We start from the raw sequence: 27,693 nt of genomic DNA, 5'->3' as shown, positions 1-27,693 counted from the left end.
TAAACAGCAGCTAAGGACCCAATTGAGGATCGTCTCAACCTGGTGCCCTTCAGATATTGTTGTGCTACAGCTCCCATCGTGTCTAACCACTGGCCATGCTGTCTGGGGCTGATGGGAGTTCCAGTTCAAAACATGGATGGGGAAGGGGCACCAGGTTGGGGATGGCTGACCTACACTCTTGCAATGCTCCTTTTTCATTTGGCACCCTTACCTCAAGCATCTCATTCTTCCTAGCTACGACTGTGTGGCCGAATTCCTTCAGTGCCATCAATATTCGAGATATGTGGCGATATGAAGCCTAAGGAAAATGATGTGTGTCAATCATGTCATTTTCTTTATTGCAATCAGTGATCATGAGGGATGGACGATAAATCTGATTGCGTAAGCACTGAAAGACAAACCTATCAAGGGGGCCCGCTAGGGGCACCTTGGAAGATGGCCGACAATACCATCTATCCAGCTTGAACGAGGTACCGTATTTTTTGCTCTATAAGACTCACTTTTTCCCTCCTAAAAAGTAAGGGGAAATGCGTGTGCGTCTTATGGAGCGAATGCAGGCTGCGCAACTATCCCAGAAGCCAGAACAGCAAGAGGGATTGCTGCTTTCACTGCGCAGCAATCCCTCTTGCTGCTCTGGCTTCTGAGATTCAGAATATTTTTTTTTCTTGTTTTCCTCCTCCAAAAACTAGGTGCGCCTTGTGGTCTGGTGCGTCTTATAGAGCGAAAAATACGGTAATTAGAGGCTGATTATGGGGAGTAAAATCAGTCTCCCTCGTCTCCCTGGGAAGGGGAAGACGCTGTACTCACCCGCGGATGCCATAAATCACCCCCGAGTTCGATTGAAGGAGGGGGTGAGGCACAGGATGGAAAGCCCTCAAACAGGCTTGGAACTCCTGGAAGCTACTTTCAGGAGCGAATCTGGTTGCGTTGCTTAAAAAGAAGAAACAATTGGAGAAAGTAAATGCACATGCTTCAAGAGAGGTCAGGAGTGTTTTTATCTGCTAATTATTTTACCACTGAGATGAAGAAGATTGGGACGGAAGGAATAGAGATAACATCAGAGAATTGCAGACATGTTGGTAGGAGGAATGGAAAGGGGGGGGGAGACTTTTTACTTTCTTATGTGATTAATTTAACAACCCTCCCCCTTAAAGAACTGTCTGTTTTGACCTGCTAATAATTTTACCACTGAGAACGGGACGGAAGGAACAGAGATAACATCAGAGAATGGTAGACATTTTGGTACACGGAACGGAAAGGGGGGGAAGACTTTCTACTTTTTCATGTGATTAATTTAACAACCCTCCCCCTTAAAGAACCGTCTCAACGACTAATTTGCAAGAGGGTTTAAAAATGAACTGTGTAGGGAAAAAATATGAATTGAAGGTTTTATTCTGTGAAAGATTTGGAAAAGAAAAGAGTCTCTCTCTGTGACGCAGTAAGAAATTGGACTCGATATGGACAGGCAGACCTTCGCTGCAGGATATAGGGTCTAGGGAGGAAAAGCCGTGGACCGGTTATCAGCTTGGGATCGTAAAACTTAAAAGGCTACCCTCCTGGAGGACTAATTTATGATGCAGCGGGTCTGGAAAGTTAATGAGCGGACATTTAGACTGTATTTCATCGGAGTGACAAGATCGAGTGTCTGCTTGAACGAATGTCCTGATTATTGGATTTCTGCGAGAGATTTACGAGAGACCATTACAAAAGCCCACACAGAGATATAAACTTTCTTTCAACCCACTTGTGGAGAGAACTCGGAGGTGACAGAAAAGGAATATGAGTAACAACAAAGAGTTGAGAAGATGGGACTGGAAAACATCAGAAAAGCAGCAGAAATATAGATGTATGGACTCCGGCCAATCGAGAAGCATGGGTATCCCCCACAAAAATTTATAATCCGGAAAATATTTGGACTTTATGATGTGGACTGATATAATTTGGACTAATTGGTATGATATGTGTAATTTGGTAAATGGAAACTTAATAAAAATCATTTTAAAAAAGGAAAGAAAGACAAACCTATCAAATCTACACTTTCAGAAAGAATATTTGAAACAAAATACTGCTGTCTTTTAAAATTCGCACAGCTATGATTTTTGCAATGTACTCATACAACCTGTGTTTGCATAAATGCACATATTGGGGGAAGTGTGCATTTTTAAAAATGCATAAATGTGCTACATTAGTGGGATTTGCTCGCAAAAACATGTTTATCAGGAGAAATTTGCACTAAAATTATGATAAATTTTCATGAGCATTTTTTTTTTAAAAAAAAAGATTTGATGATTGCTGCAAAATGTGTGGAACTGAATCGAAGAGTGGAGAAATGAGACACTGAGAGAACCAATTTGGACAGATCCTTCCATCCCAGATAATAATAGGGGTGGTTTAAATATCAGTATTTGTGGATTCTGACCAGACCACACCTCCCAGACTCATGTGCAGCTCACAATGCAAAGATGCCTTGCATTTTGACTCCTTTGAATCTTGTGATACAGTTCTTGGCTTCATTAAACGCCAAAATACATTAACATGCATCATTTATTCACTGGAAGTATTTGTAATCCACCCCTCACGCAGAGGCACCAGAGCAGAAATATACAACATCTAAATCAGGGTGCTCCAATTTTTCATATCAAGTGGGCCACAAGAGTAGTTCATCACGGAACCTGCTGCACACTGTGGGAGTGGGGAGCGAGGCCAAAATTTGACACACACACCCCGGCCCTCATGCTGCCTTCTCAAAGGTAGACAAGTGAGGCACTGGGATTTGGGAAGGAGGCACAAGGCCCTGGCAGGACCTAGAGCCTTCCCACCCTCTTCCCAAAGCTAGGAAGAGCTAACTAAGCTTTGGGAAGGAAGCTGGAGGACTCTAGAACCCTGACAGATCCCTCATGCCTCCTTCCCATGCCCAGCACCTTGCTTACCCAGCTTTGGGAAGGCAGTGCAAGGGCTACAGGTGTGTATGGGCGCCTCAAAGGTTGCTGAGGGCTGCCAAGAAACGCATTGAGGGCCACATGTTGGCTGCTCTGATCTAACCCAAAATTATGAAAATCTGCCCCAGATACAGGGAATGCTGAAAAGTGGTTCCTACTACAAGGGGCATTGAGGGTGTGACTGTGTGGGTACGAAATCCTTGGAGGGTGATGTAGTTGGAGGAACGAAGGTCACGAGCAGAGACCAATTGGGAAATCAGGACAGAGGGCTAGTGGGGTTTGTATGGTAATGTCAAGGACTGGCTGGATGAGTAAGAGTGGTGGGCACCGCCTAGCCAGGAGGACCTCAGACGACGACCCCTAAACCCTGGATCATGGTGGGGAGCAGCCTGGGGAAGGGAGGAGCTGGGAGGCGCTTGAAGCAGGAGGTTTGAGCCATCAAGGAGGGTTCAGAAGAAGGAGGCTCTTCCAGGACAAGGCCTGAGGTTGAGAGTCTCAGTGTGAGCGCAGACATGGACAGAGATTGCATCTGCTACTCAGTGGCTGGGCAGTCCCAGTCATGCTGGCTCTCCTCCCCGCTGACATCCCTCTTGAGGAGAGACCTGCACGTTGCTGAGTGACAGGCCAGGCAGGCTCAGAGGAGCCCACCCCTTGCCTCAGTCTACATCTGCTGTTTTTGTTTTGGAACAGAATTTGTTTCCCATCCCTGCCAACTGTCCAGGTGTGTGTGTGGGAAACCTGGCATGGCTTCCACCTGAATCTTGAACAGAAATTTGATCCACACTGTGTACTGCTTTTCACAGCGTGGAAGAAAGCCTCACTCCTGCAGAGCAAGCAGTTTCCAGGAGACAAAAAGTTGGCAGCTCTACTTGAAAAACCTGGGAGATGCCCCAGAGTTGGGAAATCTCCATCCGTGGCTGATGGGCTGTGGCCTGGCTTGGTGGATCGCAGGTTATGCAGGGCATCTGAGATGCCCTGAGATTTGCAAGCAAGATGGATATATCCATCAGTAACTCACCTGGTTGGCATGTCACCAGGTGGGCTTGGTGTACATTAGGATTAGAGTAATTTTAAAAATAAAATAAAAATAATATTAGCGGGATTAATGACTCATCTCTTACTCTTCACATTCCAGAGAGCATTCCAGAAGGATGTCTACCACTGAGTTCTTCCGTTTTGAGACGAGGTTGCACACTGCAGTCTTGATGTGAGGTGGCCACTGCCATAAGTGTCTTTTTTTTTTGTCTGTGATCCTGTGGAGATGTCTGTAAATCTCCTTGACAATCATGGGCAGCTGGAAGAAGATAAAAGAAGACCAGGATGAGAAAGTGTGGTGGACCTGAATGAAAACGAGGAATTTTGGGGAACGGAGGGACTTCCGGTCGGTGCCAGCGCTTAATGGCGGTCCTAGCTCCGAGCTCCGGAGAAGGACTGCTTCGCAAGTTCGGGTCTTACCCGCTACGGCAAGCGGGGGACCCCTAAAATCCCAGGCGCTGAAGCCTGAGAACAAGGAGACTCGGTGGGCACCTTCGCGCCCCCCCGGTACCGTGAAAGAGCCTTTTTAAAGGCTACGGATCGACATCGGGAGTGAGCGCGGTGCTGAGAGTCGCTACCCAGCCTGCGAAGTGAAGCCGCGTCGCCATAAGCGGAGAGCGCCGATTCCTTCCTGAAAAGAAATTCGGACTGATTCCCCGTGAGTAAGAACTGAAAAATAACCGGGACTCTTTCAATTTTAAAAATTGGGCTAAAAACGGGGGAGATTTAAACAAAGGAAGTCTGCCTCCCCCCGACTGCATGAAAGCGAAAGCAACGGAGCTCTAAACCTGCATCCGTTTAAATCCGTCCTTTGATCAGCTAAACCGGACATTTAAACCTTTGATCTCCCCTCTAGCAAGCAGGGCAGAGGGGAGGCGAATCTGACCATTAACTGCATGACTTATTTGGAGGAAAAAAACCTCTGCTGTCTCATTTGTTTGAAAGTACGAAACGGTCTGCCTTCTTAGTACACTGAACTGACTTTTCCCTGTGAAGTGATACTTTGATACAAAGTTTCCACACTGCCTGACTATTGCATATTATAAGAAGAAACAGTATAAATTGGGCAACTGTGGCAATTTGAAGTTACAAGTATTTAGTAACATTGACTTTGACTGTGTTAATCTCCCTTTTTCTTACTTTTTGGATTGTCTCCTTTGTTTTGGTACTTGGAAATTTCGCTCTATGGCCATTTTGATTTGCTCCCTCTAGAGGATAAAGTAAAGTTCGGCACGGCTTAAGACAGTGGAATTTTCCAAGGGAGAACAAATCCCGTGGGAATTGACCTTGACATGAGTGGCCCACAAGAAGAGATAGTCACAAGAGCCAAGATCAAGCAACAACAGCAACAACAACAGTTGCAGCTGCAACAGGCAAAGAAAAGAGGCTCAATCTCAGGCGCAACAGCCGGATCAGCAGGAACAACAGGTCAAGACAAAGGAGCAGCCGTTTCTATGGAAGCTGTGACAGAGGCCCTGCTCAAGATAAACCAAACCCTGGAGTCTTTGACAAAACAGACTTCAGAGAACACACAAAAATTAACAGAAATATCAACAAGATTAAACCAGAATACAGAATCTATAAATAGATTGGTAGAGGAGAACGCCACCACGCGCCAAATTGCCGAGGAGGCCAAAGCCACTGCCGGAGAGACACAGGAGAAGCTAGAGCCGCTTGCCAAGAAGGTCTATGAGCATGATGCAACTTTGGCCTTGTGGGAGTTACAGAGGAAAGAGAGAAATTTAAAATTAAGACTGATTCCGGAGAACGAAAGAGACAGCCTTGTGGAATACTTGACACGGGAGTTTGCGGATTGCTGGGACCTTGAGGAAGACGAATTTAAAATTACGACTGCCTTCAGATTGGGTAAAAAGCAAGATAGAAAGACACCGAGAGACTGCTTGATTACACTCAGATCCAAGGAGGAAAGAGACAAAATATTAGGATTACACTTTGAAAAGGCCCTGCAAATTGGAAATTCAGCTGTACAGATCTTTAAAGACATCCCAAAATACATTTTGGATTTAAGAAACTTTTACAAGGACTTGGTTCTCTTGCTAAAGAAGAACACTATTCGCTTTAGGTGGGAGTTTCCACAAGGACTGTCATTTGACTTCAAGGCAAAGAAAGTGAAAATAAAGACAATTCAAGATAAAGACAAATTTTTGGCAAGATACCAGGAGGATTTACAGAAGGGGACGGTGGACGTACTTGCAGAACAGAGGAGAGCACTGGACATCCTGAATCTCTCGTTTGGACAAAAACCACCACCATCAGAAGAAGAGCAACAACTTGGAGCTGTTGGAGGAGCCTTAAGAAAATAACAAGATGGCTCTGCAATTCCTTAGTTGGAATTGTAATGGGCTCAATGGGCCTTTGAAGAGAAGACAAGTATTTCATATATTGAATAAAGAACAATTGGACTTGATATGCTTACAAGAAACTCACATAACCAGAGCCCACAGGAGATTACTTTCAAATAAAAGGCTAGGACAAGAATTTATTTCATCAGACAAAGTTAAGAAGAGAGGAGTTGTAATATATGTGAAGGAGAAATGGGCTCCAAAAATGATATTCAAAGATGAACAAGGGAGATATCTGGCTGTGGAGATACAAGTACAAGGAGAAAAATTCTTAGTTGTTGGAATTTATGCACCAAATGAAGGCAAATCTGACTTCTTTAAGAGACTTCATGAAACTTTGACGGACTATTTGGATTACAATATGATAATCATGGGAGACATGAATGGCGTGGTCTCCACTAATATGGACAAGGCACAAAGACTAACAGTCACTAAAGAAGGGAGACTCCCTAAGACTTTTTTCGAAATGACAGAAAACATGGACTTGATAGACATCTGGAGAACAAGGAACCCTCTGGAGAGAGAGGGAACCTTTTTCTCCCAAGCAATGATGACCTGGACCAGAATTGACCAAATCTGGGTTACTAGTGGACTGGCTCCAAAGATTAAGAAAGTGGAAATCTGCCCAAAAACTTGCTCCGACCATAACGCCGTGAAGATGGAGATGAAACTCACAATAACTGGTCAATTTAGATGGAGAATGAATGACACCCTCTTTCGAGATAAGGAGATTCTCACGAAGGCCCAAAAGACCCTAAAAGACTATTTTGAAATAAATTTGAGGACCGACGTGGAGAAAAGAGTGATCTGGGATGCAAGTAAAGCGGTTATGAGAGGATTTTTGATTCAACAAAATTCAATAAAGAGGAAAAAACAAAATGAGAAAAAAGAGAAGATCTTGGAAATGATAAAGGAAGGAGAGAGGAAATTAAGAACAAAACCAAAGTCTCAGGACATTTTAAGAGAGATCAAGTTATATCAAACTCAATATATGGAATTGATGAACCAAGAGATTGAATGGAAGATAAAGCAAATGAAGCAAAAAACTTTTGAATCAGCAAATAAATGTGGTAAACTTTTGGCATGGCAATTGAAGAAAAGGCAGAAACTAAATACAGTTACAAGCCTAGAGGTGGATGGAAAGAACATATCTAAACCCAATGAAATCAGAAATTGCTTTTTAAGTTATTTCAAAAAACTCTACACTCAAGGCCCGCAAAATGAAGAAGATATAGACAAATTCCTTGGAAGATATGGATTACAAAACATCTCTCAGCAAAGTAAGATGGACCTGAACCAGAGAATCTCAGAACAAGAGATAGAGGCTGCCATTCAGAATATGCAACTGGGTAAATCTCCGGGACCAGATGGACTGACTTCTAGATACTACAAATCGCTGAAGGAATGGTTGATTCAACCATTAAAAGAAGTTTGTAATGAGATCCTTGAAGGAAAAAGGGCACCTGAATCGTGGAAAGAGGCATATATTTCACTCATACCAAAGTCAGAGACTGAAAAGACCCAACTCAAGAACTACCGCCCAATATCATTGCTCAATGTGGATTACAAAATTTTTGCAGACATTTTGGCAAAAAGACTCAAAAGAGTTTTGATGGAGATGATTCATAAGGACCAAGCAGGCTTTCTCCCTAAAAGACACCTGGCAGACAATGTAAGGAATGTTATAGACATTCTGGAAAAGCTAGAGGTGAATATAAACACTAAAGCAGTATTGATCTTTGTGGACGCGGAGAAAGCCTTCGACAATATTTCTTGGAGTTTTATGAAGAAGAACCTTCATAGGATGGGGGTAGGCCGGGGTTTTGAGAATGGTATGGCTGCAATATACTCTGAACAAAAAGCCAAACTGATTGTAAATAATGTTGTGACTGAGGAGCTTAAGATAGAAAAAGGAACACGACAGGGGTGCCCGATTTCCCCATTACTCTTTATTTCAGTTCTGGAGGTGTTGCTGAATATGATAAGAAATGACCAGCAGGTTAAAGGTGTGCAGGTCGGAGCTAAACATTACAAGTTAAGAGCGTTCGCAGATGACTTAGTATTGACTTTGCAAGAGCCAAACACTAGTACGAAAAAGGTATTAGAAATAATACAACAGTTTGGCCAGGTAGCTGGATTTAAGTTGAACAAGCTAAAAACCAAAGTTTTAGGGAAAAACCTAACAGATATGGAAAAGGAGAAATTTCAAGAGGAAACAGGTTTGACTGTGGTCAAGAAGGTCAAATATCTAGGGGTTTATCTAACATCCAAGAATCAGAATTTGTATAAGGACAATTATGAAAAATGTTGGTCAGAAATTAAAAAAGATTTAGAAATATGGTCAAATTTGAAACTGTCAATGTTAGGCCGAATTGCAGTAATTAAAATGAATGTATTGCCTAGAATGCTATTTTTGTTTCAGACCTTGCAGATTATTGATAAGATGGAATGTTTTAAGAGGTGGCACAAAGATATCTCGAAATTTGTCTGGCAGGGCAAAAAGCCCCGAATTAAATTTAAAATATTGACAGATGCTAAAGAAAGAGGGGGTTTTGCCCTGCCGGACCTAAAATTGTATTATGAGGCAGCAGCTTTTTGCTGGCTCAAAGAATGGATGCTCCTCGAGAATACAGACATCTTGGATCTGGAAGGTTTCAATAACGCTTTTGGTTGGCATGCATATCTTTGGTATGATAAAGTTAACAGTGCCTTCAAAAATCACATTGTCAGAAAAGCATTGTTTAATGTTTGGATAAGATATAAAGATCTATTGGAAAACAAAACCCCTAGATGGGTGTCACCAGTGGAGGCTAATGCAGTGAAAAAACTCAATATGGAGGTCGGATGGCCGAAGTATTGGGAAATTTTAGAACAGGATGGAGATAAGTTCAAATTACAAAGTCAGGAGAAATTGAAGCATAAAGTGGAAAATTGGTTCCAATATCGTCAAATAATGGAATTTTTTAAACAGGACAGGAAAGTCGGCTTCCAGGTGGAAAAATCAAAATTAGAAACCGAATTGTTAGAACCCAATACTAAGAATTTATCTAGAATGTACAACTTGTTGTTGAAATGGAACACACAGGATGAAACAGTTAAATCGGCTATGATTAAGTGGGCTCAAGATGTTGGACATAACATTATGTCAGCTGACTGGGAATGGTTATGGAACACCGGTATAAAATTTACGGCATGTAATGCCTTAAAGGAAAACATTATGAAAATGGTATACAGGTGGTACATGACCCCAGTCAAGCTGGCAAAAATCTATCATTTGCCCGATAACAAATGTTGGAAGTGTAAAGAGACTGAAGGTACTTTTTATCACCTTTGGTGGACATGCCCGAAGATTAAGGCCTTCTGGGAAATGATCTATAATGAAATGAAAAAGGTACTTAAATGTACCTTTTCTAAAAAACCAGAGGCCTTCCTCTTGGGCATTGTCGGCCAATTGGTGACAAAGAAAGATAGAGCTTTTTTCATGTATGCCACAACAGCAGCAAGAATACTCATCGCAAAGTATTGGAAGACACAGGACCTACCCACTTTGGAAGAATGGCAGATGAAAGTGATGGACTACATGACATTGGCCGAGATGACAGGCAGAATCCGTGACCAACGAAAAGAGACGGTAGAAGAAGAATGGAGAAAATTTAAAAGCTATCTTAAGGACTACTATAAACTTAATGAATGTTAAAATGTCGTAGTTTCCAGAAACAAAGGGGTACAGGGACATAAGGTCAGAGTGTAAGAGAGGACTAAGATGATAGAGATTGGAAAGTAATAACTGGGAGTTGCTAGTTGAACTATGGACATTGGGATGCAGAGAGGGGGGGTATGGGGAAGTCCTAGAAAGGAGGTTTATGAAAATATGTTTGAAACTATACGTGTATGTTTGTCATTTTTAATGTTTGTCTGTTTTTCTCAAAAATGTTGTAAAACCAATAAAAATTTTATAAAAAAAAAAAAAAGGAATTTTGGGGAACGATATATGACTTTTTTCTGTTCAGAGTGATTATACCCCTCAAATGAAAAAAACAAAACAAAACTGAAGCTTTTGGGGTTATAGGGCTAGAAGTTCAAAAAAAGATGGTTATTTGTGTATGTAACTACAGCAGCTAGGATTCTCTATGCACAGAAATGGAACAATGAAGAAGTTCCCAGCAGAAAAGAATGGATAAGCAAAGAATAGATCAACAAAGCTGGCAGCTAAAATAAGAGAACTTAACCATGACTGATTTATGTTTAATGGAAGTCTTTTTAGGACTATTTGAAGAAATATTATAATATCACAAATTCGCGAGCAGGATTTGAACTATGAGCAATGGAAATAATTGGAGATGATTGTATTTTTGCTATGATACAAAAGAGTGAAGTTGGGGTGCAGCAATATGATAGAATAAAGAAACACCATGGAAAATGGGATGGAAAGTAGGAAAAAGAAAGGAAAATTTATTATCTATTGGAATTTTATGTACTGGAGACTGCATCTGCTGCTCAGCGGCTGGGCAGTCCCAGTCCTGCTGGCTCTGACATCCCTTTTGAGGACAGACCTGCAGTTGCTGAGCGACAGGCCAGGCAGGCTCAGAGGACGAGCCCACCCCCTCGCCTCAGTCTCCGTCTGCTGTGGGAGACTGGGCTGTGTTGTTGCTTGCTGCGCATAAAAGCTAATTCCATTTTATGCCTCTTGTTCTTTCCTGCCCCATGAATGGCCTGTGCTCGCCCCCTACAGCTCCTTGACAGGTGTCCTGGCCTGTTCCAGAGGAGGAGCCCCCAGGAAACAGCTGGCCAGAGACTGCAGCGCCACAGATTGCTCCAAGGACGCACTGAGGCCCTTTCAGACTCTGCTTCTGGTCTCCCTCACCTGGCCTCTGCCCTTCTTCAGGCTCTGGAACTTCTTGAGGAAGGAGGTCACCGTGCAAGAGAGGAAATGGCCCACTGATTGGTTTGCTCATTTGGAATCCCTCTGGACATAAGGACATCAGAAGAGTTCTGCCGGGACAGAGGGGGGTTTGCCCTGCCAGACTTAAAACTTTACTATGAGTCAGCAGCTTTTTGCTGGCTGAAGGAATGGCTGCTTCTTGAGAACACGGATGTGTTGGACCTTGAAGGGTATGACAATATATTTGGGTGGCATGCATATCTTTGGTATGGCAAGGTTAAAGCACATAAGGCATTTAGAAACCATATTGTCAGAAAAGCATTGTTCAATGTCTGGATAAGGTATAAATATTTTTTAGAGAGTAAAACACCAAGGTGGCTATCACCTATGGAAGCGAAAGCTTTGAAAAAACTGAACATGGAGGCTAAATGGCCAAAATACTGGGAAATTCTAGAACAGGAAGGTGACAAACTGAAACTGCAGAGTTATGACAAGCTTAAGGAGAAGGTGTGAGACTGGTTACATTATTTTCAAATAAGAGAGGTTTATAACTTGGACAAAAAAATTGGTTTCCAGGTGGAAAAATCAAAGTTAGAAACAGAATTGTTAGAACCCAATGTAAAGACACTTTCGAGAATGTATAATCTGCTGTTGAAATGGAATACTGAGGAAGAAACAGTAAAATCGGCAATAATAAAATGGGCACAAGACATAGGCCATAACATTATGTTCGCTGACTGGGACAAGTTGTGGACCACCGGGATTAAATTCACGGCATGTAATGCCTTAAGAGAGAATATTATGAAAATGATGTATAGGTGGTACATGACCCCAGTCAAGCTTGCAAAGATATATCATTTGCCCGATAATAAATGTTGGAAGTGTAAAGAAATTGAAGGTACTTTCTTTCACCTTTGGTGGACGTGCCCAAGGATTAAGGCTTTCTAGGAAATGATATATAATGAACTGAAAAGGGTATTTAAATATACCTTCCTGAAGAAACCAGAGGCCTTCCTCCTGGGCATAGTTGACCAATCGGTGTTAAAGAAGGATAGAACTTTTTTTATGTACGCTACAGCAGCAGCAAGAATTCTTATAGCAAAACATTGGAAGACAGAAGATCTACCCACCGTGGAAGACTGGCAGATGCAACTAATTGACTACATGGAGATGGCGGAGATGACTGGCAGAATCCGAGACCAGGGAGAAGAGCAAGTGGAAGAAGATTGGGGAAAATTTAAAATCTATTTGCAGAAATATTGTAAAATTTCTGAATGTTGATGACATTGAAATGAACTGTGGGGGTTCTAGCAACAAGATAACAATTAAGATTAAACCAACAACAGATAAATTAAGGGCTATGAATTTGCTGAACCAAATTTTAAAAGGGATACAAGAACGGGGGATGTGAGGAAGTCAGGAAAATATGTGAATTTAAGATATAAAACTAAGGAAGAGGGAATTTTTGTGTTTTTCCTATATGTCTTTTTTCTTTTTTACTATTAGTTTTTTAATGTATGCATTTTTGTATTTTTGTGTTTAATGTTTGTATTGTTGTATTTTGTAGTATGTATTTTGTATTTTTATATCTCTTTTGTTCTTGTCTCTGTATTTTTTCTTTTATACTGTGTATTGTTAAAACTTAATAAAAATTTTTTTTTAAAAAAACCCAGAAGAGTTCTGCCGGATCCAGCCAACAGCCCATCTAGTGCGGTATCCTGCTCTCCCAGGGGCTGGCCTAATGCCTGTGGGAAACTCGCAAGCAGGATCCAAGCAAAGGGCAATTCTCCCTTAGGGAGAGTCTGGGACAGTTTAAATGGGGAAAGACACCGTTCCTCTGGCTATCCCTGACCTTCTTGCCAGCTAGGTCAGGAAGATACATAACAATTCACTCCTCCTCAGTAAGCTAGGTTGCAACAATGGCTATGGGATAATTAGTAAGCAAAAGGTCCTGACGCCTCCGCTTTAAGATTCTGGTGCCAGGTTCCTTCAACCAACTGGGAATGCCATAGAACTGAAAATACAAACTAGACAGAATAATGGCACTTCCAGGATGAGTCAGGCCACCTCAGGTCAGATCACCTGCACACTCACAGGTGTGCACACTCACAGTTTCAGGAGCACTCCAGCAGGTGCCAAGAGAACTAACTTGTGACTATCTTTCTCATTAACCTCCCCTGTTTAATTTGGACCCTTATTTAGAATGCTTATTTTAGAAAGTTAGAATATTGCTTTTATATGTGCCTAGAATTGTGTGTATGCTGCTGCACTTTGTTGATAAAACTTTGTTGTTTAGTCGTGTCCGACTCTTCGTGACCCCCTGGACCAGAGCACGCCAGGCACTTCTGTCTCCCGCAATTTGGTCAGACTCATGTTTGTAGCTTCGAGAACACTGTCCAACCATCTCGTCCTTTGTCGTCCCCTTCTCCTTGATAAAACTACCTTTATAATAAATGTCTTATTTTTTATATTATTTTCATGTGGACTCACCTTTGTCGTTTGGGAGGGTTCAGATACACACATTAAGGACAGCACTCTGTGTGACTCCCACTAAAGATCCTTTGGGAGGGAGTGTGCTCTCAGGACCACATGGGTGCTGGTTTCACAGAGGCCCCATGTTAGTATGTCACAGTCCAAAGCAAGAACTTGTAGGTGCTTGGGGGGAAGCAGCAAAGTGAGATAGGGCACAACTTTTCAGGCCATCCATGACACAATGGGGACAAATTTTGTAGGAAACCCTTTGAAGGCCTTCCTTAAACAGCAGCAGTCTCTTGAAACAGAGAGAGGCAGACAACCGCTCCATGCCCTACTTGATCATACCTGTGCCAGCAAGGAGTGGTCATATGCTTTTAATAAACATGAATGCTTACATTTCATAACAGTAATTGGAAAGAGTCTCATCTTAGTCATGATTAAATGGGCACAAGATGTGGGACACTATTCAGATGGAGGAATGGGAAAAACTATGGAAGAGTGGGATTAAATCTACAGCATGTGTAGCGATTAAAGAAAATTATATGAAAATGATGTATAGATGGTATCTAACTGTAGTCAAATTAGCAAAAATGTACAAATCTAAAGAAAATAAGTGTTGGAAATGTAAAACAACGGAAGGGATGTTTTTTCATGTGTAGGAGGAATGTAAAATAGTAAAAAAACTATTGGGAAATGATTTATAATGAAATGAAAAAAATGTATAAAATAACTTTTGTCAAATTACCAGAAGCATTCCTACTAGGAATTACAGGAGTAGATATACCTAGATAACAAAAGAACTTATGTATGAGACTGCAGCCACACGAGTATTGCTTGCACAACATTGGAAAGAAGGTGTCCCAACCAAAGTAGATTGGCAAATTAAATTAATGGAATATGCTGAAATGGCGAAAATGACAATGAAACTAAGAGAAAGAGATGGCAACGAATTTAAGGAAGAATGGAAGGACTTTATTGCATATTGTCACAGCTGCCTCAGGTCCCAGCTCACAAAGGACCAACGCCAGTTGCTCTTTATATACAAAAGTCTTTATTGAAATCCATTTGCGGTTTGACAGTAGCGGCGCGCAGCCATACGTCTGTAAGCCTGGACCGTTGAAGCTCCCTCTGAGTCGGTCCCGCCCCGACACCAGTTTAAGATCCTTGCCTTGCTCCACCTCCTCCTTCGTTCCCTCTTCCGCTGGGTCCTCCTGCCCCTTGGGGTCTCGCCCTTCCTAGACTCCTCTGACGCTGAAGATTCCCCGGATTGTTCCCCCTCCCTCCGGCGGGCTTTAGGACCTGGCTCCCAATCTGGGGGCTCTGCTGTCCCGCGCGCCTGTACATTTGAACTTGGCGCGCGCACCCAGCCCCCAACCTTTCTTCTGACCGTTACACTACTCCCGTCACTGCTTTCCCTCCCTTCCGGGAGGATGGCTGGTTCTGACCTCCCCTCCATTCCCCCTTCCTCCGATGGAGGCGCGGTCACCCCTGACTCATCCCCTCTCCCTGCTGGAAGGGACGCTGCCCCTGGCACACAGGAACCTTTCCCCCCCCCCCGCTATGCTCTGGTGGGGAAGCTGGTCCTGATCTCCAGCTGCCGCTCTGGGAATCCCCGCTGGCCCCTTGTTCCTGGTGCGTCCCCCCGGCACCCCCCTTGTCCTGACCACCGGCGCCCCCTTCTGGGAATCCTCTGATTCGCTGGAGAGACTCATGGAATCCCTCTGATCACTGTCATTCTCCTCCCCGCTGTCCCCAGATTCTTCCCATTCGCTCTCCATCTCCTCTCTCCGCTGTGCCTCCGTCCCTGAACCCCTGACATCCATCCCCCCCTCGAAGCCCCCCTTCCCCCTCCCTCTCCTCGGGTGCGGGTTCTGGGTGCTCCATTGCTGTGGGGGTTAATGCTGGAAACTGTTCGTTCTCCCCCGTGTGCCGCTGGTCATCGGGATCCGGCCAGTCCGTAGTGTGCTCGTCTGCGTCGATCTCCTCTGCTTCCATCTCTGTGTAGTCGTGCTCGAACCCGGGATCCTCCCCCAACACGTCCATGTCCGTTTCTCCCCCCGTTACCTCAGGTGCTGCTGCGTGCCAGGGCCCCCTTAACAGCTCTCTGCGCCACCCCACCTCCGGCTGATCGTCCCACCAATAGGAGCGGTCTGTGTCAACCCCCGAGCAGGATCCCCTCGGGGGGCTCGATTCCGGGGTAGTTTCCTCAGCGGACGAGAACCCCTGGAACGTGCTGGCTGAAAGTGTGAGTGTGAAAAGCCAATCGTGGAAAAAATCTGCTGGCATGGGTCTGTGTGGGTAGAGTGCATGGAACTCGTCTTTGAGACACTGCTCATCCAGGGCGTAGTCCGGTACCCAACTGTTGGCGCTGGCCGGGGTACCTTCCCTGGCGAGGAGATATTCTACTCCCTCCTCCCCCCATCTCGAGTCCAAAATCTCTGTGACCTCGTTGAGTGGCGTCGGCCTCGGCGACTTCCCCCCTGCTGGTGATTTTCTGCATGGGTCTGGTGCGGTCCCTGGCGCCTGAAACCTGTGCGGTGCCTTGTAGGGTGTGAGCACCGACCTATGAAAGACCGGGTGCATTCTGGAACCTTCCGGTAGAGTCAACCGGAAAGCCACTGGATTGATTTGTGCCTCGACCTGGTACGGCCCTAGCTGCTTGTGTCCTAGCTTCTTCTTAGATAACGATTTGGCCGGCACCGCCTGGGCCGCTAACCATACCCAATCCCCCACCTGAATGTCTTCCCCTGCTCTCCTGTGTCTGTCTGCCTGCACTTTGTAGGCGTGTTTAGCTAGTTCCAAGTGCCTTCTGAGTTGCTCGTGGACCTCCTGTAACTCTGCTGCTAAGTGCTCCGCTCCCTGCGGCTCCCCCTCCGCCGTCGTCTCTAAGCCCGGGAAGGTTCTGGGATGCCACCCATTGTTGGCGAAGAACGGTGTCACCCCCGTGGACCCGTGCTTCGTGTTGTTGTAGGCAAACTCGGCTAGCGGTAGATAGTCCACCCAGGTCGAGGGCTGTTGATTCGCATAGCATCGCAAGTACTGCTGCATGATGGTGTTGACCCTCTCCGCTTGTCCGTTGGTCTGCGGATGTCTCGCCGACGCTAAGTTGATCTTGACGTTCAGGATACCCAGCAGCTTCTGCCAGAAGCTGGAGATGAATTGACGACCCCAGTCGGACAGGATGGACCGTGGCAAGCCGTGAACCCTGAACACGTGGTCTATGAACAGCTTGGCGGTCTGTTCCACTGTGGCCACCTTCGCGCAAGGAATGAAGTGCGCCATCTTGGTGAACAGGTCTACAACCACTAGTACCGCCGTCTTGCCTCGCGAACTGGGCAGATCTGTGACAAAGTCCAGGGCCACCTTCTCCCACGGCTCTAGCGGCGTCTGCAGCGGTTCCAACAGTCCCGCCGGCTTCCTGTGCACTGGTTTGGCTCTTTGGCAAGTGTCACACCTGGCGACGTAATCCGCGACTTCTCCTCGCATCTGGGGCCACCAAAAGTCTCTGGCTACTAAGTCCGCCATCTTCTCCTTGCCGAAGTGTCCCGCGCTGGGCGCGCCGTGCAATTGCTGCAGGACTTTCGCGCGTAGGTCGTCCCCCGGCACATAGAGAGCACCTTTGCGGGTAAGCAGCCCGTCGCGTATCTGGATCTCGTCGTCCTTCGCTGTGCCACTTCGCACATCCTCCATCTTGGATTGTGCGAAGGGATCCGTCTGCAGCGCGCGACGCACCGCGTCCAGGTCCACGGTAGCTGAAGCGCATGCCCACGCCTGCGGTGCGAAAATGTGTTTGGCCGCCACCGGTGCCGCTTCCTCGAGATACTGCGGTTTCCTGGAGAGTGCATCTGCAATGACGTTGTTGTCTCCCGGGATGTATTCTATCCTGAAGTCGAAATCCGCAAAGAACTCCGACCAGCGTATGTGCCTCTGGCTCAGGAGCTTCGCCGTGCGCCAATACTCCAGGTTCTTGTGGTCTGTGCGCACCTGCACGGTGTGTCTGGCTCCGATGAGGAAGTGCCGCCACGCCTTGAAGGCCGCATGAATGGCCAGCAACTCCCTGTCCCAGATGGTGTAGTTCTGTTCCGACTTGCTGAGCTTCCTGGAGTAGAAAGCGCAGGGCCTCCAGTTCCCTTGCGGATCTTCCTGCAACAGGACCGCCCCCACCGCTCTGTCTGAGGTGTCAGTCTCAACCCGCATTGGTTTGTTGGGATTCACGTGTAGCAGCTGTTCTTTGGACGCGAAGAGGCTCTTGAGTCTCCGAAAGGACTGTTCCACCTGGTCCGTCCAGGTGAACTTTTTCTTCTTGGAACTGAGGGTGTCTGTGATAGCCGCCGTCTCTTTCGCGAAACCCCTGATGAACTTGCGGTAAAAGTTGGCGAAGCCGACGAACCTCTGGACCTCCTTCCGATTGCGCGGGCTCTTCCAGTCCAACACCGCGCGGACCTTGGCGCTGTCCATGGCGAGTCCCTTGTCGGACAGCCTGTAGCCCAGAAAATCCACCTCCGTCACGTCGAACTGGCACTTCTCCAGCTTGGCGTAAAGTCTGTGCTCCCGTAGTCTCTGCAGGACCTCCTTTACGTCACTCTTGTGAGCCTCCTGCGATTCCGAGAAGATCAGGATGTCGTCGAGGAAGCATACGCACTTCTTGTAAAGGAGTCCCGCTAACACATGGTGCATGAATGCTTGGAAACAGTGGGAGCCATTTTGGAGACCAAATGGCATAACTTTGTATTCATAGGTGCCTAACGGCGTAAACATGGCCGTCTTCCACTCATCACCCTCCCGCATGTGTATGAGATTGTATGCGCCGCGCAGATCCAACTTGGTGAAGATCCTCCCCTTCCTCACCGTCGCGAGCAAGTCGTCAATCCTGGGCATGGGAAAGGCTTTGGGCTTTGTCTTCAAATTTATGAACCTATAATCTACGATCAATCTCTTTTGGGGCGTGTCCTTCACAAAAAACACGGGACTGCCCCCCACTGCCTTGGATTCTTGGATGAATCCCCGCTTCAAATTGTGCTCTATGAACTCCCTGAGTTCCTGCATCTCGTCCTCGGACATGGAATACAGCTTCGCTGTCGGCAGCGTCGCCCCTGGTAAGAGGTCAATTGCGCAGTCGTAGGGCCGGTGGGGAGGTAGCTGGTCAGCTTCCTTCTCGCAAAAAACCTCCAGAAACGCCTTGTACTTGTGGGGGACCGCCTGCACCATGCCGAGGTGTAGCTGCTGTGCATCCTCGCGACCCTCCTCTTCCTGGCCAGTCTGGATGCAGTGTTCCGCGCAGTAGGAGGAGCTGAAGGTCAACTGCCGCTGGTACCACGCTAATGCCGGACTGTGCCTATCCAGCCAACTCATGCCCAACACTATGGGCGTGTCTGCCAGGTGGGTGACGTTAAAGCTGATGACTTCTCAATGATTTCCAATTTGCAGCACCATAGGAGGTGTTTGCTGTACCACCTGCCCGCCCAGCAGCTTCCTGCCATCGACTGTGATGACGTGTAGTGACAGCGTGGCCGGCAGAAGCGCTATACGATGCTGCTTGACGAACTCCACCCCCACAAAGTCTGCGTTACTACCAGAATCGATGGTAATAGGGACTTCCAGGGTGGATCCATTCGGCAACTGGAGCAATGCGGTGAGCTGCACCACTGGCTTGGGTGGGAGGGGGTCTGTGGCTTGTAAGATCTCTGGGGACTGCTTCACTGACTTGCCTGGCTGGGCCCCAGTGCTTCTGCTTCCAGCCAGGCATTGTCGTTTCCCTGAAGCTGCTCCCCCTGTTGCACTGCTCCTTGTACTGTTGCCAAGGCTGCAGTGTGCTTCTGGATCCTCTGGGGACACTCTTTGGCCAAATGTCCTGCACTATTGCAGATGTAGCAGTTCCTGCTTCCTCTAGGAGTCGTCGTCTTGACTGCTCCTGGCGCTAGGGCTCTGGCTGCTGTCTGAGCCTTGGCACCACCAATCTCCATCGGTACTTCTCCCTCCCCCAGCGGAGGCGTGGAGTGCGCGCTCCCTAGGTCCCTGGGCAGAAAGGGAGGCGCCCTGGGGGGGTGCGCATGCCAGACGACCCTCATCCCTGTGCCAAGGGCGTTCTTCCTGGCGTACCCCTATCGTGAGCGCTCTCTGTACCACTTCTGCTGTGGTGCTAGGTCTGTCCCCTCTTGCCAGCTCATCCTTCACGGAATCATTTAGCCCCTCCCAGAAGAGATCCCTCACTGCCGTGGAGTCCTTCTCCCAGCGCAGCACATTCAGTAACTCAAAGAAGCGAGAGTGGTATTGTCTCACTGTAGCTTTGCCCTGCCGCAATCCATGCATCTCCCGCCTCGCGACGTCCACGTCCACGGTAGATTGAAAACAAGTGTCCATGGCCGCTATAAAAGCATCTGAATTCCTAAGGGCGGGGCCATCTTCGCGCCACAAATTGCGCAGCCAGGCTTTAGCTTCCCCATACAGGTGGGTTATAATGAAACCCACTTTCTCCTCCTCATCTCTAAAGTCTTTCCGAAGCAACTTTAGCGCATAAACAACGTCTGCTCTGAAGCTGGGATAGTGTTTCAGGTCCCCATTGAAGTGGGCTACTAGGCTGCCCCCCCCCGTTTTGCGAGGCCAAACCCCTCCGCCCGGGACCTCAGGAGTCCTTCCTTGCACACAAGTTCCCACCTGGCTTGCAGATCCCTGCAGCGCGCTTCTGCTTCCTCTTCATTCTTTCTGGAGACCGCTACCTCTGCGTAAAGCTTCGAGACTGCCTCCTGCAGTGTAGCCAGCTGCTCCTCCGTAGTCATGCCTGCCTTTCTTCGTGAGCTTGCCAAAAAAAAAAAAAAAAAATGTGGAAAGGGAGCTTACTGTCACAGCTGCCTCAGGTCCCAGCTCACAAAGGACCAACGCCAGTTGCTCTTTATATACAAAAGTCTTTATTGAAATCCATTTGCGGTTTGACAGTAGCGGCGCGCAGCCATACGTCTGTAAGCCTAGACCGTTGAAGCTCCCTCTGAGTCGGTCCCGCCCCGACACCAGTTTAAGATCCTTGCCTTGCTCCACCTCCTCCTTCGTTCCCTCTTCCGCTGGGTCCTCCTGCCCCTTGGGGTCTTGCCCTTCCTAGACTCCTCTGACGCTGAAGATTCCCCGGATTGTTCCCCCTCCCTCCGGCGGGCTTTAGGACCTGGCTCCCAATCCGGGGGCTCTGCTGTCCCGCGCGCCTGTACATTTGAACTTGGCGCGCGCGCCCAGCCCCCAACCTTTCTTCTGACCGTTACACTACTCCCGTCACTGCTTTCCCTCCCTTCCGGGAGGATGGCTGGTTCTGACCTCCCCTCCATTCCCCCTTCCTCTGATGGGGGTGCGGTCACCCCTGACTCATCCCCTCTCCCTGCTGGAAGGGACGCTGCCCCTGGCACACAGGGACCTTCCCCCCCCCCCGCTATGCTCTGGTGGGGAAGCTGGTCCTGATCTCCAGCTGCCGCTCTGGGAATCCCCGCTGTCCCCAGATTCTTCCCATTCGCTCTCCATCTCCTCTCTCCGCTGTGCCTCCGTCCCTGAACCCCTGACACATATATACAGAAGAAATGTACACAGGTTAATACATTGGCAGGGTTCTAGGACCACTTGTAATTACATTATGAATGAACAATAATTTTAATAGTTTTTATTTTACACTGGACATGTGGTATGTTGATAAACATTGGAACCAAGGAAGGGACTAGGGGGAAGTCAACCTTTTTGTTTGATACTGAATTTGTATTGATGTTTTATTTTTGTTATATTTGGAAATTAATAAAATATTTATAAAGAAGGAAAGAGTCTCATCCTAAACCTGATGCATTATCAGACAGTTTATCCTCACCTTGCAAGCTCCTTAATTAAGTTTGCCAAGTGCCTCTTGTCTTCAGGACATAAATCCTTTAGAGAAGCACTCTTCATTCCTACTTTGTCAGGGACCTGAAAATTAAAACCAGCATTTTAAAAAGCAATCATTAACATGGAAGAAGTGTTTCTGAATCTACAATAAAGCCACAGGCTGTATATTCAGCCCCAGGTGAATTAAGAACTGAAGAGGACACAAGTTTTTAAACAATAAAAAACCAACCAATTTGCCCCCTTTTTAATCCTTATTAATGATGTTATTTATTAATTGGTTGACAATGCAGTTTTTCCAGGAGCAAGACTGCTGTGCCCAAGGTGCTATTGACAAAAGTGTACAAAAGTCAACCCATGAATATATCATATAACTATCAATACAATATGTGTGAATGTTAAAGGCTACCTTGCTAAATGCAGTAGTATGGGGGAAATGCTTACAATAAAAAACAGTTTATCATTTCAATAAATGCTATTCAAGGTTTAAAATGCTTGATTCCCCCCCCTCTGTGGTTATTTCAGAATTCAGCATTTAGTTCACTATCAATCCGGTGCAGTTCACAATTCAACATGCATTCCACGGCTCAGTCAAAGCTGATGCTGCTCAAAGACTTAAAGCGAGCTCCAAAACCCTCACAGTCGATAGAACTAATGTGCCTGCCATATCAACCCCACTTTGCTACTGTGCAGGGACCAAAGGAAACTGAAAACCTCAGGTTACTGCAGCAATGAAAATGTCACTGCCAGTGCTTTGGTCATCCTCCCTTACTGTAAGAACTGGCTAACTTTGCACTCCTTGTCCGCCAGAGGGCATTTCATGCTACATGCACAGTTCCCTTCAGCTCTCTGCATGCATGTAACAGCTAAGTCTTGAATTTTCACAGCTAATACAATGTGCACCTTCAGAGAGCTGAGTTGGGACTCTTCCATTATATTCTCAATTTCAGTCGTGTAATAGCACCTTTCTCCACAGTGAATAACAGCAGCATCAGAACAAAAATACTGAGAATGAACTATAAATTAATGGATTATGATATGAAATCCACGAGTAATTAATGACTAATGCTTGAACAAAACAGTGGTTTAGAGGTTCGGGAAGGATCTTTGCAGAGAAGGTCCCAATGTACAACCTGCCTCACCTTGCACAAGCCGCTACTGCTAACCTGTTGGAGCTTAAATTTTAAAAACTGTTTCAACACAAACACATACATACGGTACACAATATGGACATGCATACAATGGTACCTCGGGTTAAGTACTTAATTCGTTCCGGAGATCCGTACTTAACCTGAAACTGTTCTTAACCTGAAGCACCACTTAAGCAAATGGGTTGCCGCCGCGCCCTGTTGCCGCCGCGCCGCCGGAGCACGATTTCTGTTCTCATCCTGAAGCAAAGTTCTTAACCTGAAGCACTATTTTTGGGTTTGTTGTTGTTTAGTCGTTTAGTCGTGTCCGACTCTTCGTGACCCCCTGGACCAGAGCACGCCAGGCACTTCTGTCTTCCACTGCCTCCTGCAGTTTGGTCAGACTCATGTTTGTAGCTTTGAGAACACTGTCCAAACATCTCGTCCTCTGTTGTCCCCTTCTCCTTGTCCTTTTTGGGTTAGCAGAGTCTGTAACCTGAAGCGTATGTAACCTGAAGCGTATGTAACCCGAGGTACCACTGTATAAGCATGGGCATTCCTTAGATCCCTGCCCTTGTTTAGGCATTTGTGTCTCTGCTTTGTGCAAGAGTTAAAAACAGCCATCCATTTCTCTGGTGACGTGACAACTCAACCCTCTAATAACTAGTATAGCACGATCCTACAGCCCCGTAACTCTACTCTTGCCAGGACAAGAGCTCAACAAGGATGCAGCAGAAGTTCTCCTTCATCCTGCTGCATCCAATTTGTATGCAAAGGGGAGAAGGGTACTTCTGTCAGCATCGCCCTAGAGCCAGTGCGCCAACTGGACTCATGCACCTCAACCCCGACTGGGCTAGGCGAGCTGGGTAGCACCGCCAGAGACCTCCTTTTCCCACAGGAACAGGTCACAGTGCTGTGGACTCACAGCTTAGAGCTGAGAGCACCGGATTCACTGTCTCAATAATACAGTCGTTGTGCAGCAGAGTTTTGCAGAGTCTTGCAGAGTATAAACCACTCGGAGAGCAGCTCTGTAAAATATCTTCCTTTTATTCTATAACTACAACTATGATACAAAGCTATATACAGAGCTGAATATTCTGAGCATAAATCAATGCTACACTGAGAGTCTGCAGCTGCTCTTAGCAGCAATCTTATCTCTAGGATCTCTAACACTCTCACTCTCTCCGATACACTGACTGACTAACTCTCACACACACAGATATGTTGCTGGGCAGAATAAGTAGATAGGCAGGACACGCCTCCTTCTCTCTGTGGAGAGTCAGCAGAGACCATCAGGAGATGGTCAGGAGATTCTTGGGTATGGGAGGGGTGAAATCTCCTCAACTTCTTCAGCTAGCCTTACAAATAAGTCAAAAAGTTACTAGCCTGCAATATTTGTTTTGCCCCCTCATCCAAAGTCAGCATGGAAACACAATAAAAAAAAGACAGAAAAATGCCTAGATGCCTTAGACTTGCTTCTTGGTTGTTTTATCTCTTCCGTTTCGAGCATAAGCCCTTTAGAGAGACATGTTTCATTTGTAATACCTGCTGCTCACCCTCAACCCTTGGGTGGGATAGGGTGGGAAACAAAACAATAAAAACAAATTGAGATATCAGTTCTTTTCTGAAATAATGCTGTACTTTTCATTTGCACCACCCAATCAAATCACATCTTGATTTATGATGCAGCAATTGGGCAACAGTTCCTCTTTGGAAACAAGGGCTTTCACACTTTCCAATTTGCCCTGTAAGACAAATCGGCTTCAGGGAAAAGAAGAAGTAGAGGACTAATTGGTTTATCATTAGCATTGTATAGAGGGTGAGCTAACATGAGGGGGTGAACTAACAGTCCTGCTGAGTTGAATGGACTTGCAGGTTAAATCTGCCACAGATTGCAGCCTCAAGAGTTCTGGTTTCATTTGCCCTTCTCCGTACTGACCTGCTGCCCAGGCACTTGGCCTGCACTTTTCCAGGCATCCATTGGAGCAGGAGCAGCAGCTACAGGCACCTTTGCTTTCACCTCCACTTTCTGACCTTTCAGCAGGTGTCTTGCTCTAAAATTCCTCTCTGTGGAAATACCTAGAGATTGAACAGACAAGATCAGGAAAACTCTGAGTTGTTCTTACAAAGCACCTCCTACACTGAAGCTTCCCACAAAAAAAGAGAAAATGAAAGCAGCACCAAAAAAAGAAAAAAAGGTGCTTAAGGAGCCCAGGAAAAACTCTTGATGAACAAAAACAAACCAACCCAGACTAGAGAAGGCCCAAGGATAACCCTGCCCAACACCAAGAACACTGCACCTTGGACTTCCTCTTCCCGTCAAGAGACAGGGACCGAATGCTTGGTTTGAAGAGTCCTGCATGGTTACACCATAGACCAGGGGTAGGCAACCTAAGGCCCGTGGGCCGGTTGCGGCCCAATTGCCTTCTCAATCCGGCCCGCGGACAGTCCGGGAATCAGCGTGTCTTTACATGAGTAGAATGTGTCCTTTTATTTAAAATGCATCTCTGGGTTATTTGTGGGACCTGCCTGGTGTTTTTACATGAGTAGAATGTGGCCTTTTATTTAAAATGCATCTCTGGGTTATTTGTGGGGCATAGGAATCTGTTCATTATTTTTTTTCAAAATATAGTCCCGCCCCCCCCCCCCAAGGTCTGAGGGACAGTGGATCAGCCCACAGCTAAAAAAGTTTGCTGACTCCTGCCATAGACCAAAGATTAAGAGTCTTTTTATAGACCCCAGTTATCACATCAGCTGCCTGACTATTCTCAACATTTTTATAAGAATAAGCTCAATTATTTTGTATACCAAACAGATTTTTAATGGCTTTGAAGGTACTTAATAAAGTTTTATAATTCCATGAGCAACTAGCTTATCCTTCTCCCTACCATTTCTTTTACAATTATGAAGTTGACAATCACAACACAGAACCAAAGACCAGGGAGAGGAGTAGAGAGGAGGACAAGACTAATTTTTGCTGCCTTGTTCCTATACCCTTCACAGGGCAATTAGAGAAAGTTTCCTTACTTCTGTCATTTGGGGCTGGAACATCCTATAGTATGTAAACATACTATAACATACTATGTAAACAGTATGTAAAGGGACCCCTGACCATTAGGTCCAGTCGTGGCCGACTTTGGGTTGCAGCACTCATCTTGCTTTATTGGCCGAGGGAGCCAGCGTACAGCTTCTGGGTCATGTGGCTAGCATGACTAAGCCGCTTCGGGTGAACCAGAGCAGCGCACAGAAATGCCATTTACCTTCCCGCCAGAGCGGTACCTATTTATCTACTTGACCTTTGACGTGCTTTTTAACTGCTAGGTTGGCAGGAGCTGGGACCAAGTAACGGGAGCTCACCCCGTCGTGGGGATTCAAACCGCCAACCTTCTGATCGGCAAGTCCTAGGTAGGCTCTGTGGTTTAACCCACAGCGTCACCCATGTCCCCCTATAGTATGTAATTCACTACATATCAATGTGGGGTGGCTGCTTTGGCGTAGCCAAGCTTCTCTCTGGCTTTGAAGGACCCAGCCAGCACCCAAGAAGTGGGTGGGTGGCAGCAATCAGAACGATACAAAGAGACTGCAAGCTGATCAACCAGGGCTGATCTACTGAATCATCTGCCTGCAGAAGAAAACTTCTTGGATATGAAACATGGAGAAAATTAAGGCACAGAAAATTCATCTACCTTCAAGAGACATATGTTTCTTGACATGGCACTAACTTCAACTTCTAAGGGTCAATACAGAGAACACATTTTCACACAAACAGGAACTGTCTCTGGGGCTGACAAAAATATGTATCATCAAAGCAGCACATCGGACTTGCTGTCAGCTGGGTTAAGTTCTTGAAATTATCCATGAAAATCTTTCATTCTTTTCTCAGTAAAAACAGTCAGAATATAGAAGCAGGTCAAAGCAGGCCAACAAAACTCTGCCTCACCTTCTCTGATACCTCTAAGTAAGGAAGGGCCAATTGGGAGTTGGCTAGGCAGCTCTAATTCATCAGGAAGTCAGTGCATACAATGAAATTATTCACAGTTTGATCTATATATTCCCAGGGTAGGGTCAGAAGGAACATGATGCCATGACCTATTGGAAGCTGAGCAGGTCTAGGTCTGGTTAGTGCTGGGTGGGAGACTGCCTGAGAACCACAGATGCATGCACGCTACCTTGGGCTCCATGATGGAAGAGAAGGTTAAGTGTATGTAAATAAACATGTAAATATGAGCAGCTAGAGATCAAATGTCGCTAAATGACAGCTTTAAACCATTTCTCTAGCTCTAGGAGGAGCACCTAAAGGCTGGCTGCCAACCTGTGAAAATTAGATGATGGTGCCTAAAAGCATTCCATGATTTTTCCAGCCCCCCTAAAGGACCTGAAAAGGTTGTATCCCTAAGTTATCATTTGAACTCTTTTACTTCTAGCCCTCTCCCCAAAGTTACAAAATCTCATTTTATAACCCGTTGCTCCAAAGTTACCAAGATAAGAGTGCATGTGCCGTATGCACAGAGTGAATCCGAATCAGGTCCTGGCCCAATTCACTACCCAACAAGTCAAGTTAAATTTGGCAACCATTCAAAGATCATACCTGGGACATAGACAGGTGGCTGCTCTTCGTCAGAAACTGAATGCAATTTCATTCAAGGAAAGCAAGGGCAAAAGGTTTGTTCCATTCTACATTTTACACTCTGTAAATATTATACAGTGGTACCTTGGTTTACAACCATAATCCATTCCGGAGGTCCGTTAGTAAACCAAAACAAGTTGTAACCCAAAGCGCTTTCACCAATGGGGCCTCCCCAAAAAAGTGTGTGTAATCCAAAAAAAATAGGTTGTAATTCAAAAAAAGTTCGCAAACCGGGACACACACTTCTGGGTTTGACGTGTTTCTATTCCAAAACGTACGCAAACCAGACTGCTTGGAAACCAAGGTACCACTGTAGTCTGAAAAATCTGCATCAAAATAGAAAGTTCAGAAGCAGCAGACAACTGACCAGGAGACTACCAAAGCAAACATTTCTGTAAAT

At 46.0% G+C, this 27,693-nt stretch overlaps 1 long non-coding RNA gene across 1 annotated transcript; it reads right to left on the bottom strand.

Moving 5' to 3' along the window:
* Positions 1–137: 137 nt before the first annotated feature.
* On the bottom strand, positions 138–27,455 carry LOC308579570. Its single transcript, XR_014004542.1, has 3 exons — positions 27,255–27,455; positions 21,529–21,623; positions 138–298 (listed from the first exon to the last, which is right to left on the bottom strand). It is a non-coding gene; the product is annotated as an uncharacterized lncRNA (long non-coding RNA).
* Between the last annotated feature and the right edge of the window lie 238 nt (positions 27,456–27,693).

Source organism: Podarcis bocagei (genome assembly GCF_964188305.1).
Source record: "Podarcis bocagei genome assembly, contig: HAP1_SCAFFOLD_209, whole genome shotgun sequence".
Taxonomy (NCBI): domain Eukaryota; kingdom Metazoa; phylum Chordata; class Lepidosauria; order Squamata; family Lacertidae; genus Podarcis; species Podarcis bocagei.
Note: the sequence above shows the minus strand (reverse complement) of the source record. Positions and strands in the feature narration are given on the sequence as shown.